We start from the raw sequence: 11,787 nt of genomic DNA, 5'->3' as shown, positions 1-11,787 counted from the left end.
TAATTTTCGAAACGGGTGAGAAGCCATAGGTTGCACGTATGAGCTCATGGAAAGCACCAAAAGGAAGGCTCTTTACTCTCTCTCTCTCTCTCTCTCTCTCTCTCTCTCTCTCTCTCTAAGAAGTCAAGTATAGAAATCACCTTGGAAGTGGCCCTAGTGGCTATACATACCTTAGATGTTTGTATGCCCCTAGGCACTAGTTTACTCGTTAGACTTGTTGGCTCATCTAGTGTACCCCTAGATCATTTTTTTTTTAATTTTGACACTTGTAGGCTCTTTTGCTGTCTGTAGCTCTAGTTTGAGTCTCTCGAGCCAATTTGGCCATCTATGATGTTCTCAAAATTGATCCAAACTTTTTTCATCCATCGCATTTGCTTTGAAGATTTAGTGTTTGAAGAAATAAAATTCTAGTATTATTTCTCATTTATTTATATATTTTGAACTTTTATTAAAAAAAATTATGAAATTTATTAAAAAACCAAAAATATCAAACTTGGCCCAAAAATTCTATGAAAACTTATTCATTCACATTTGCCTATTTTTTTGATAAGCTTCTTGATGAGTTTCTTCATTTTTGTGTGTTTTACAAGGTCAACATGCATATTTACATATGTACACTTGATTAAGGGCTCATATTCATCTTTTGTCCCTAATTCTTATCATTGGCTCTTGGTATGGGCATTTAGAAGGGTTCTGGAAGTATTTGGACATCAACAACTCAAAAACAATGCCCATACCTAGTAGATATCATCCTACTGAGTTTGCATTTACCTAGCCTCCCCCTTCCTAGATGGATTCCTCTTGAACGATGGATGATCTTTAGGGTTGTATCATGCATGGGTAGAAAAAATGTGTCTATGCATAGACATGTTGGTCTCTACTACGCATTTAAGGTCAACGTAGTTCAAAGAGTCATGCTATGCAAGATCATGGTCTTGAGCAATATGCTCAAGGATATCTAATGGGAATGTTTGCAATAAATGCTAACCAATCAAAAAAAAAATCAATTGTAAGTCTTTTTGTCTAATAGTAGGACTTGGTCTCGTAATCAACTCTTCTAGATCTATGTACTTGTGCTCCTGGAATGTTGGTTGGGTTTGTTGGTAGTGGTGCTATGTGTATGATAAAGGTGGTCCGGAGTTGCCATTGAAGGTTGACTAAACATTGGAGGCTATTTCATCCACCATACCATTTTGTCCCACCGATTTAACTATTAAGACGATTGTATGAAATCCATTGTATGGGTGTTAGCTCGTTGTTTAGGGATCTAGAAGGATTTAGAATTTTTTTTAGAGAAGTTTCTTAGGTACCCAAACTTGTCTAGTTCCTTGCATGCCTCTATTGACTGGTTTTGTGGGTTTATGTAGTTGTATTGTTGGTTCTTCAAAGTGTCTTTTGTAAGTATAACCATTTGGGCAGAATTCAATTGTATAGGACCCTTGTGGGGTCTTTATCTACAATGTATTGGCTTCATAGTTTGGAACTGTGTTGTAAGTCTGAATCTAAGGTGTTCCAAGGATTATTTTTCTACTTGCTTATTATTCAGTAGGATATAAAATAAGTGTCTACAAGGGATGTCATGAACGGCATTTCTTCAACGCTCATTTTGAAATAAGTTGTGTAGTTCATAGCATTGACTCTGGCACCTCTATCTACTAGCACCCTCTTGTGGTAACCTATTGATAATTTTGGATTTTGACGTCCATACCTTCTTATATTGACTCATTAAAGAGCATGGGTGAAATGGCTTCCATTGGTGTGGGCTTTGGACACATAACTTGCTTGCCTTGGAGAATTCATTGTTAAGCCTCCTCTTCATCTTGATCAAATACTTGTTGCTTGTCAACTACATGGGACCTTACTATGTGCCATGTGTGAGCCATGAAGGTTGCAAGTACATAACCTTGCTATTGACAAGCTCAACATATGTAGTTAGTGTGTCACTCACCTCACCATGTCACTATCCAAGAGCGAATCTCGAGCCTTAGTGAAGAGGGAGCTCGCCTCTGCTGCTCAACCGCCTCACTGCCATAATACCACTGTTGAAGCTCAATCTCTCTCTCTCTCTCTCTCTCTCTCTCTCTCTCTCTCTCTCTCTCTCTCTCTCTCTCATGATCACCCATAAGAGGATAAGAAGAGAGATAAGGATCACAAGAGCACTCACTCTACATTAGCCTTGAGAATGACCCAAAAACTAAGTTACAATGTCTTTTATGTGGGTTATTTTAATTATATATAGGCATCCAAAATTGGCCAATCAATACTAAATCCTTATTTGATAAATTTTGTGGTGCACTACTCATTGGAAATCACCGAATCACCATTGACCATGCACCTACAAGACCTACAAACCTAAACCATGTCTAAAAATACTATAAATAATAGGAGGGATGTCATGGGTTAACATGCCCCCTTCTTGATGTAGATTCCTTCCTTGAAATTTATGAGTGTGAAAATTAAAGCACGTACAGAGGATGGTAAGCAGTAGTAAACATCTTGATGAGAGTAGTGACCCATGGATATACTTACAATCAAGATGTTTAGTTGAGCACAATAACGTACACGTCCTTTGCATGAGAATCCTTAGCTTACTCAAATACTACAAAATCAATAAGGAAATAGCATAGTAACTGCATTCTCACAGGAACATGGATAATTAGAAATTATATGTCGTGAGTAAGAATAAAGAGTAATCAATGACAAAATATTAAACTAACATGTTTGAGCATGATATATCAAAACACAATATAATTAAACTCATTGGCACTTATAGAGATCAACAAATCAAGGACTCTATCTTCTCTAGTTTTACTTTTAGTAGGGCAATAAAGGTCAATTCTTAATCTCATGATCAGTTCCCCTTTTTCTTGTTAGTCAATTTATAGCTATTTAATTGTGAGAAGAGATTGTTTCATGTTTCAGGGATGATTGAAGGCTATATCTAGAAGACCATCAAGTTGAGATGCGATAAAAGAAATACACATCTTAACACTGATACCCTCCCCAGGCTTATCACAATAGCAAAACTTCTTTTATAATACTTAAGCTAAAGGTCAAGAGGGATTAAGCCTACTAAAAATTAGTGACACACTTCATGCAATGCTTTATAATATCGGTGGATTAAGAGCCTAAAGTAACTATAAAGAATTAGGAAGGCATCTTCCTATGGTATTACAAAAGGATCTCGAGCTCTCTGCTTAAACTAGCTCAATTGAAATTTGTGATTAATAAACCTAGAGAAGAGACTATGAGGTAAAATTATATTGAGTCTAAAGTAGAATACTAAGCAAGTATGTTAGATACTTTGTTTATGATTACTCTTGAAACAAAAAAGCATGAATGCTAGACAAAACACAAAGCAACAAGAATGGACAAGAAACACTTATTTTGTATCGGCAACAATTTCTTGATGTGTTTTGTTGGTGTGGACATGACAAGGACCTCATGATGTTGAAGAGTCAAGCTATTGCAACGTTTTCTTGTACACATTAGTAAACAATACAATATACCCCCAAGAGGCACATCAGTGGGAAAAGGAATCAATCCTTTATTGAGCATAATTAAAGCAAAATATAGAACCCTAACCTATCTATCTGCGCCACAATATAGGATCAAGGTAAGAGTCTATTGTATAGAGTGGTTGGTAGTCCTAAGGGTAAGCCTCTATCCTCATGGTCTGCTTTGCGAGCATCTCTTATTGACACTATGCAAGGGTAGAAGGGGAGGGTTACGTGTGGAGAAGTCAAGAGTTTATGAAAATCTTTATGTCAATAAAGAGGTTATCGAATATTCTAACATCATAGAAAAAAATCTCAAATTATTTCAAAGATTTGAACCCAGAGCGATGCTTTTTTTACTCTCCCGACTAAGCCCCATTGCGGCAGCGGCCTCTTTATTGGGATGATCTTGCTTCCTATTGTTGCCATGAAGCCACCTGTTTAAGCTGCCATTTTCCATATATTCATAGATGAGCAACCTATCATTTGTTGTCTTGCAGTAACCCAACAACAAGACCAGGTTGGGATGCTTGATCTTTCCTAATGTTTCCAGCTTTGCTCTGAAATCTCTAAGCTCACCCCTATCATTGATATGATGGCATAACTTCTTGACCGCAAAGTTTTATCAGTCAAGGTGGCACTTTGCCAAAGCCTCCAGAGCCTATGATGGCCTCTACGCAAAATCCAGCCCTTGGCGGCCTCCTCAAGCTCTCTATAGGTTGCGGAGTGGCGTGATCTTGTATGTTGCAAGGTTGATGTCGAGTGGCTCACCTGTTTATTTTCTTTTTGTATATATTACTACCACATTGATAGTCAGAGCCAGAATGCGGCAACACATCTAAACTAGACTAATACTAATAAAAGATTGCGGTGAAGATAGAGAGGAAATAGGTGAATTTATGTGTCTCACTCGTGCTTGCCCGTAATCTGTGTTACAACTATCCCGCCTTCCTTTCGTGGTCTTTCTTTAAAGAATTGTGTTGCTTCTAGTTTTTTATTTCCCTCGGTTAAACAGTTTAACTTAACCTCATCACATTGAATATTAACTATAATTTTATGAAGCTTAGTGGTGTCATCCCAGAGTAGCTAGGCATTAGAACTTACATAACTGCGATATCTATTTAATACAAGAACCTCGCTGGGGATTAGGGAAACATTGGTAGAGATAGATGGAAACCATTGCATTGAAAAGATCAAGCATCATACCATGGTGCCTCTATTAGTCTATTGCACGGCTTCCTAGGAAAGGGAGAGGTCGCTAATGTATGAGTAGTGGAAGGCAGCAGCTTAGATAAGAGTGACGCTTTGGTGTTATCTTGCTCGAGCCCATTTTTTGGGATCCTAATAGTATCCAGACTTTACTACTTTTTAATTTATTTCATCAATGTGATGAAGAACAAGGGGGACGGGGCAGACTCGCCTCCTTTTTGGGGTTTAATTCTTTGTGAAAACAATATATATTGCCATCGCTATCACCATTGCCATAAAAGCATAGGGTCCCTAATCAAGATTGGTATCAGATGTTGTACTCAGGGGTTTCTCTATGTCTAACACAACCAATTCTGGAGGAGTTCCTGGGGAGCTGTACCAGTCCCTAAGAATTCATTTGGTGTCTCAGAGTGGTTATTCCTTTATTAATGATCGTTACCGTTTTTACAGCTTTTAGACAGGTGATTAACCTTTTTTCATTCCCCTGCATGGGAGGGGAGGTAGCAATTATTCCGCGCACGTCCTCCCGTTCCCACTCCGCCTTCACGTCCTCTAACCTTTATTGCTACCTTTTGTAGTGTTTATTATAATACGTAATAAAGGATCGCCTCACAATGCCATCTGTACTGTGGCAAGGAAAGAAGGGAAATGATGTTGCCTGCCCTACGCAGGACCCCGGAAATTTAAAACCAAAATGAAGCCGCAAAAGAAAGCATGAAAACCATTGATTAGTGCTTTGTCCGATCCAAAGGGCTGCCCACATGGGGTGAATATGTCCGAAGAGCGGGAAAAGGGCAGAAGCTAGGGGAGAAAATGGGCAAAAAATGGGATAAGCAACCAGATTTTTGGCAACACCTTGAACAAGGGGGCCCAGTGGGATGGAATTCATCAAGCCCCCATCCCTATTATTCGTTTTTTTCTCATTTCGAAATGAAATAAATCCATAAATGGGTGGAGGCATTAGCATTGAAAAGGACTCAAACCCCTAACCACCTGGTTCGAAGCCAGGCACTCTACCCGATTAAGCTATCAATGCGGGGGGGGGGGGGGGGGGGGGGGGTCCCAAGGAAGACTAGACCCCCAGGGAAGACTACGTCCCCTTCCCTACCTAAAATTCAATAACTTACTTCATGAAATACACTGCACTGCGGCAGACACCCACACTATAATATTTCTTCATCAGTGAAAGGGACTCAGTCAAAACCTATCCCATAATATAGTGGTTAAAAAAGAGGCATCAAGCAAAGATAGAGTAGGCGGAGCGAAAGAATAGTTGTACCTTATTTGACTAGTATTCATTTCGTTTAATAAGAGGTGGATTGTTAATGCAAGCAAGCAGTCGCGGAAAGAGACGGGGTCCCCCGTTCCTTAGCGACGACATCAGTTTGAGAATGTTAAACAGGTTTTGCATCTGCTAACTGATAAACCATAGGTAGGCATTATTCGCAACAATACTCTCTCCCTCTTCTTCTTCTATGGCAAATGTGCCATATGCAATTAGCAGTTTTATCAACAAAACCAGGCTCGAATCACAGGTAACATGAGAGATCAGGTCGACATTCGATATTCCTTGAACGAGAGGAGCAGTTAAATAAAGCAAATAATCGCCCCAACCTTCAGGTAATTCCAAAGAGGTTAAGAATACATTTTATCTCGCCGGGTCTACTGGCTCCAACGAGCGCTTGCCTTGCATCAATATTGTTTGAATGGTTGCAGAGTGGGTTTTTGCTTTGTACGCAAGCATCTCAAATTGGTCGTTATCTAGATCTTGAAGCGCAGGATATTCCTTTCTGATTATGGCCCAGATTTGCGCATTATTCATGATGTAAGGTTGCTTTTTGCTATGCAGGTAGTGCGTTGATGTAGTTACTCTCACTAATTTCTTCGTATCCATAATTTTGTTGCAAGCAAATTGCCTAATCCCAGCACCATTCACGAATTAGTTTAGGGATTCCGAAACAAGTTTTTTGCCACCCACCCTCGCAAACTGCAGCATCAATAGAGGGCCCACATAATTCTTGCCAAGAAGGCGAAAAAGGTAATAAAAGCTTGCATTTAGCCTTTTTCAAGCATCTTTAGGTGATCGATGCACAAAGTATGGCTTAAGATCGGTGCTTACCACGGGAGGAGTACGGGTTTAGCTCAGCATAATTCCAAACTTAACTAAACTAACTTACAGAGCAGAGCAGAGAAAAGCAAAGATGAAACCTTACCGTCTCTACAACAAAATCGTACCATACTACATCCCTGGCCCTCCAAGATCAAGTTGAAAAGGAAGCCTTGATGTCGGAACAACCTCACGGGCACGATCCTAGAGCAGAGGAATTAAGAACCCTAACCTACCTCTCCAGCTCGACCTCCCTAACAACGACCTATCTCCCGCCCGCTATACGAGTGGATTGCCAGAGAGACTGAAGGCACTCAACGGGGTAATCCATGATAGATAGATAGATCATAGGGTTTGGTTTTATAGTATACGAGGGATACGTGTATATCCGGGCATATGCGGGCTTCCGACATATGCAAAGTAGATAAGCTACTCTTAGGGCCCATATCGAATCCATCCAATAGATCATGGATGAGGCATCCTCCTTTTGACGATCCTGCATTCTTTGTAGCATGCCTTGTAACTTGGGAGTTTCAACCCTGCAGCAGCAGGAGTGACTTTGTAGCCCCCTGCCCAGGGCGGGGAGATTTCAGCTTTCAAAAGTGGGCTTGTTAAAGGGAGTTTGGAAGAAGCATTCATTCACAAAGTCGTGCATCAATCTTATGTTTTATCAATGACGATGAATAGGGTGTTACGCTAAAGAAACTTATCAAACCTTGCCTACTTAGTGAATAATAGGCAACTAAAGCAATAAGAAATGCGCGAAATAAAAAGTGAAAACAAAAATGATTGCTCCACTTAGGCTTCCCAACCCAAATAGGGGAATCCTTTTGTTCCGCTTGCCTTGCAACAAGTTATAATATAAAATAAGCAATGATCGCCATGCTCAGGCTTCCCTATTGATTTAATAGGGTAATCCTTTCGTTACGCTTGCCAAAGCACCCATGCACTCTTTATATTGTATTGCCCTATGCGCATGGGTAGCGATCGCTCAGGCTTCCCTACCCTTTGCTTGCTTTTTTCCTTTCCTTCCCTTGCCTTTTTTCCATGAAAAAGAACAAAAACCTAAGGTAATAAGTAGCGATTGCTATGCTCAGGCTTCTCTGAATGCGAAAGCGAGGAAACCAAAGAAAACCGGAAAGAAAAGAGAAAACAGGAAAGAAAGAGAAAACCAAAAACACTTTAGTTCTTAGATTTCTTAGTTGAAACTAAGTTTCTTTTGAAATGTGCCTTGCACTTTGTTTTTTGGTGTGCGTGCGGCCCTTATGCAAGCTCCACTCTTGCTTCTACCGCTCTTTTTCTTCTTCTATATCAGAGTTACCCTTTGAGTCTTTCACTACATATTTTTCAAAACCATCAAACACGCATGTTAGGGAAGCAAGCTAGGTTTTTCACTTTACGTTTATGGGCTTATGTGTTTTCTTTTTTTCATTGGGGTTTGGACGCCGCGACTAGAACCCCATTCTTTTAACATCATGACAAATTCATTCTCTAAGGTAACCAATCAAAGGCTACTAAAGCGCCAAAAACAAAAACTACTCGAGCTAATGATAAAGGCAGGAAGACTTTCCGTCCAAGTCTCGTTAGTTAATCATAACAATGTCATAGAAATGTTGCGCAAACCCGTATATATACAAACAAAAATAAAATAACCTTTATACCAAATCGGATTGAGTCTGGGATTCCCTAGAAACCGTGAAGATCTAAAATGAGTTGCCAACCTCCCAAGAGAGGTAATGTACACAAACTAGGAAAGTGAGGGCGTGTCTCTGTAGCCCTTAGCCCGATAGGTGTATCCACACCCTTCTCAAAGAACCGTACGTGACACTTTTGCGTCATACGGCTCCGTCCCAAAAAACACAAGAATATTCAATTTCCTTTTCTTTAACCTGTCCTAAAAGGTAAAGGAGGATCGAAGGGACGAAAGCAATCCTAGACAAAAGCAGCTCTCTTTACTTTAAAGAAGGCCAAGGACATTCCACTCTGCAAAAGCGAAAACGCTAAGCTTTGGATGCGTCGAGATTTACTTTTGGCCTCAAATTTATTGCATTACCAAAACAATAATAATATCCAGCCAAGTCAACTTGCGTAAATAGCGCATCTACACCAGGTCCTCCTTACATCTTCCTGATCGGTGGTCACGTTTTTGGAATATCATATGTACACCTAATCTAAGGTCTCATATGCATCCCCCTTGTTTAGACCCTTTCTCATCAGGAACTCTGATCTAAGCTTCCTAAGCTCTATGCTGTTAGGAAACTTGGCAAGGGTCTCGCCTTTTCCATTAACTATATGCAAGTCTTTGGATTACTTTGTTATTCTTTCTCATGCTGAAGATTTATATTTATAGGCAAGGGTAAATATAGTAGACCAGCGAATCTAGTAGTCGACAATCACTCGAACTTAGTGAAAGTTATCATGACACTTATAGACGCTCACGAACCAATTGACGATGTATTCGTCGTTGACATCTGTTAAACGGACCATGTAGATTGGACAGGCCCTTTTCTAGGTGAGGATATCCCAATCCCAAAGTCTCTAAAATATTCTCCTCATGAGCGCCCAAATCTATATAAGTAACTTGCTAAGAGATCCTGCCTATTTCCAGTGCCCCTGTTTTTTTAAGCTTTTCAGACCTCTTAGTGCTCTAAAAGTATCTAATGAAGACATCCAAACACTCAACGATTCATCTAATCATGGGACTGCCTATTAAACATCTAATGGCATGTTGCTCCAACCTGGACTATGCAAGATCTCTTTTGATCTTTACCAAGTGTCCCTGGCAGTCTTTTATAATACGCTCCCTTAAGAACTGACCCCTATCATTTTCAGAGTCTCCGCTAGTTAAAGCTCTGCGTCCCATAAACTTCCTCTTTCTTTTCTCTTCTTCATTAGCTACCAAACTAAGATACTCTTCCCCAGGTCTTCTGACTTGGAATAGATAGCGGAGCGTTAGTAGGGAGCTGTGAGATGGATACGGTGCTTTATTCTTCAATGCTTCTCTAACCCTCGCAAAAATCAAGTATTTGAAGCCGGGACTCTCTAAACAATCCTACCAGGGAATTCCATCGTCCCTACAACTATTTTCGTGAATTTTGTGGAGCCTGTTTCAAGGTTTAGGTCAAATTATGGAAAGTGAGTGATAGTTTCCTAGATTTTCATTATCAACTCTACAAGACCAACGATTCCCAGTCAGAAGTCGTCGGCATGTCAAGCATAACAGATCCTAATAAAGTCTAGGTCACTGGAGTCTATAGGGGATAGCTCCTGCTTGCGAGCCACGCGTCTATGTTCCAACTTGATAGCTAGTCTTGCCTCCTTATCTAACGTCATCTGGCCATGGTGGTTTCTCACGGAGAATGTGTGGAGCTCTCTATCTCTGGCCTTTGTTCATTTCAAGGGGAAATCGTTGGCTTTACAAATGAAGGCATGAAGGATTTATTTTGGCTCTGCCTCGGCTTAGAGGCCCAAAAAACAAAAAGAGCCTCTTAGCGTTAGAAGAGGGAACGGAAAGGAAAAAATGGCAAGGAGTCGCTCCTCTTCCAAGTGAGGGAAGAAAGGGAAGCAAAAAAAGGCGAAGCCAAAAAAATGCAAAGCAATTCCCCTAATTTCGGGGGTTTGGGATGGATTTTTGGGGAATCTATTGGACCTCCTGATGGAGGTCCAAAAAGAAATCGCTTTACGTTATATGCATTTTATCTCCACGATGGCTTTGTTGCCTAGAGAGTCAAAGTTAGAGCCTGCTTCATTTTCAGAGTTTATTTAGTTCTTTTGACTCGTTATTCCAAAGAAAATCGATCTTTCTTTTTAAGCCTCCAAAGTTTCGTGTTCCTGCTAGATCCTTTTCATCTCTTGATCGGGCTTATATAAGTAAATATTACACAGTAGGGGTGATAGTACACTACCCTGTGGGACCCTGAAGGAAAGGCCAAAGGGGAAAGTTGGCTTGCTTGCTTTCCAGCCATCTTTTTTGTCTTCGTAAAGTCTAGCAAAAAATGGTTTGTAAGTAAGGCTAAATAAATTGAAATCACTGATCTCCCCTTTCAAGATTGAAGTAAATCAATGTCAGTTAATGGTGCCAAAACACTTCCTACTGTCAAATTCCAAAAACCAAGAAGTTCTAATCCACTCTGTTTTGATCTATTTTGAGGCTGAGTGGCAGCTTCAACTTAAACAAAACCCATGCAATGTATCTAGAAACTACGGTTCGTAAATAGATTCAAGTACCGCCCCTATTGCCCCCCAAAGAATTGTCTTTTAGTGCTACTACTATGAGCAGTTTAAACTTGCCTGTTTTTTGCAAAAAAATTGTCGGTCCGAAGACGAATTTATAGAAAAGGTCCTACAATATAATTTCCAACAAAGAAATAGGCAATACCATCACTTCTCTTGCGGGCTCAGGGCGCCTGACAATAGGTGGGTCTTTTTCCGACCATTCCAAAAAGATCCCACAAGTTTCTAAAAATGAACCCTGTTCATTGGGGGTTAAGTTGCAATTGCCTAGCCTAAACTTAATTCGCTTATAAGATGTTCGTAGTAGTCTTTTGTTTGCAACAGTTCTGAGTACGTGGATGTGCTTTGTGTCTTGCCTTAGTGATTCATAGTGCTTTGCGCTTCTGGTGTCTCTTTTTTTTGGTGAGTTATTTTTTCTAGGACTAGAATGATTATCCCTATTTAATAAGTTTACATTTATCCCTAGATATCAGGTACTGCTTTCTTCCATGCTATCTTTGTAGCTGTTACCTGTAATCCATGCAAGTGTGTTTGCACCCCCTGGAGAGGACAAAAGAGGATTTATCAAAGCAACCCTCCCTAGTTCGAGACCTAAGAGCGCACTTTTCCATATGAGCATTTAAGAATATAGGTCTAAGGAAGAGTTACGAGATACCCATTTAATATATCCCCTTAATCTTAGATAAGTCGTTCGATGGGTTCGCGGTTCATTGCTATGCCTACACACTAGGCTACCCCTCA

The 11,787-nt window shown here is 40.1% G+C and overlaps 1 non-coding gene across 1 annotated transcript; it reads right to left on the bottom strand.

Moving 5' to 3' along the window:
* Window positions 1–5,668: 5,668 nt before the first annotated feature.
* Window positions 5,669–5,742, bottom strand: TRNAR-UCG (transfer RNA arginine (anticodon UCG)). Its single transcript has one exon. It is a non-coding gene; the product is annotated as a tRNA-Arg (tRNA).
* Between the last annotated feature and the right edge of the window lie 6,045 nt (window positions 5,743–11,787).

The sequence above is a fragment of the Adiantum capillus-veneris genome, chromosome 6 (genome assembly GCF_014529385.1).
Source record: "Adiantum capillus-veneris isolate H3 chromosome 6, ASM1452938v2, whole genome shotgun sequence".
NCBI classification, from domain to species: Eukaryota; Viridiplantae; Streptophyta; class Polypodiopsida; order Polypodiales; family Pteridaceae; genus Adiantum; species Adiantum capillus-veneris.
This window is presented reverse-complemented; position numbering and strand designations above follow the sequence as displayed.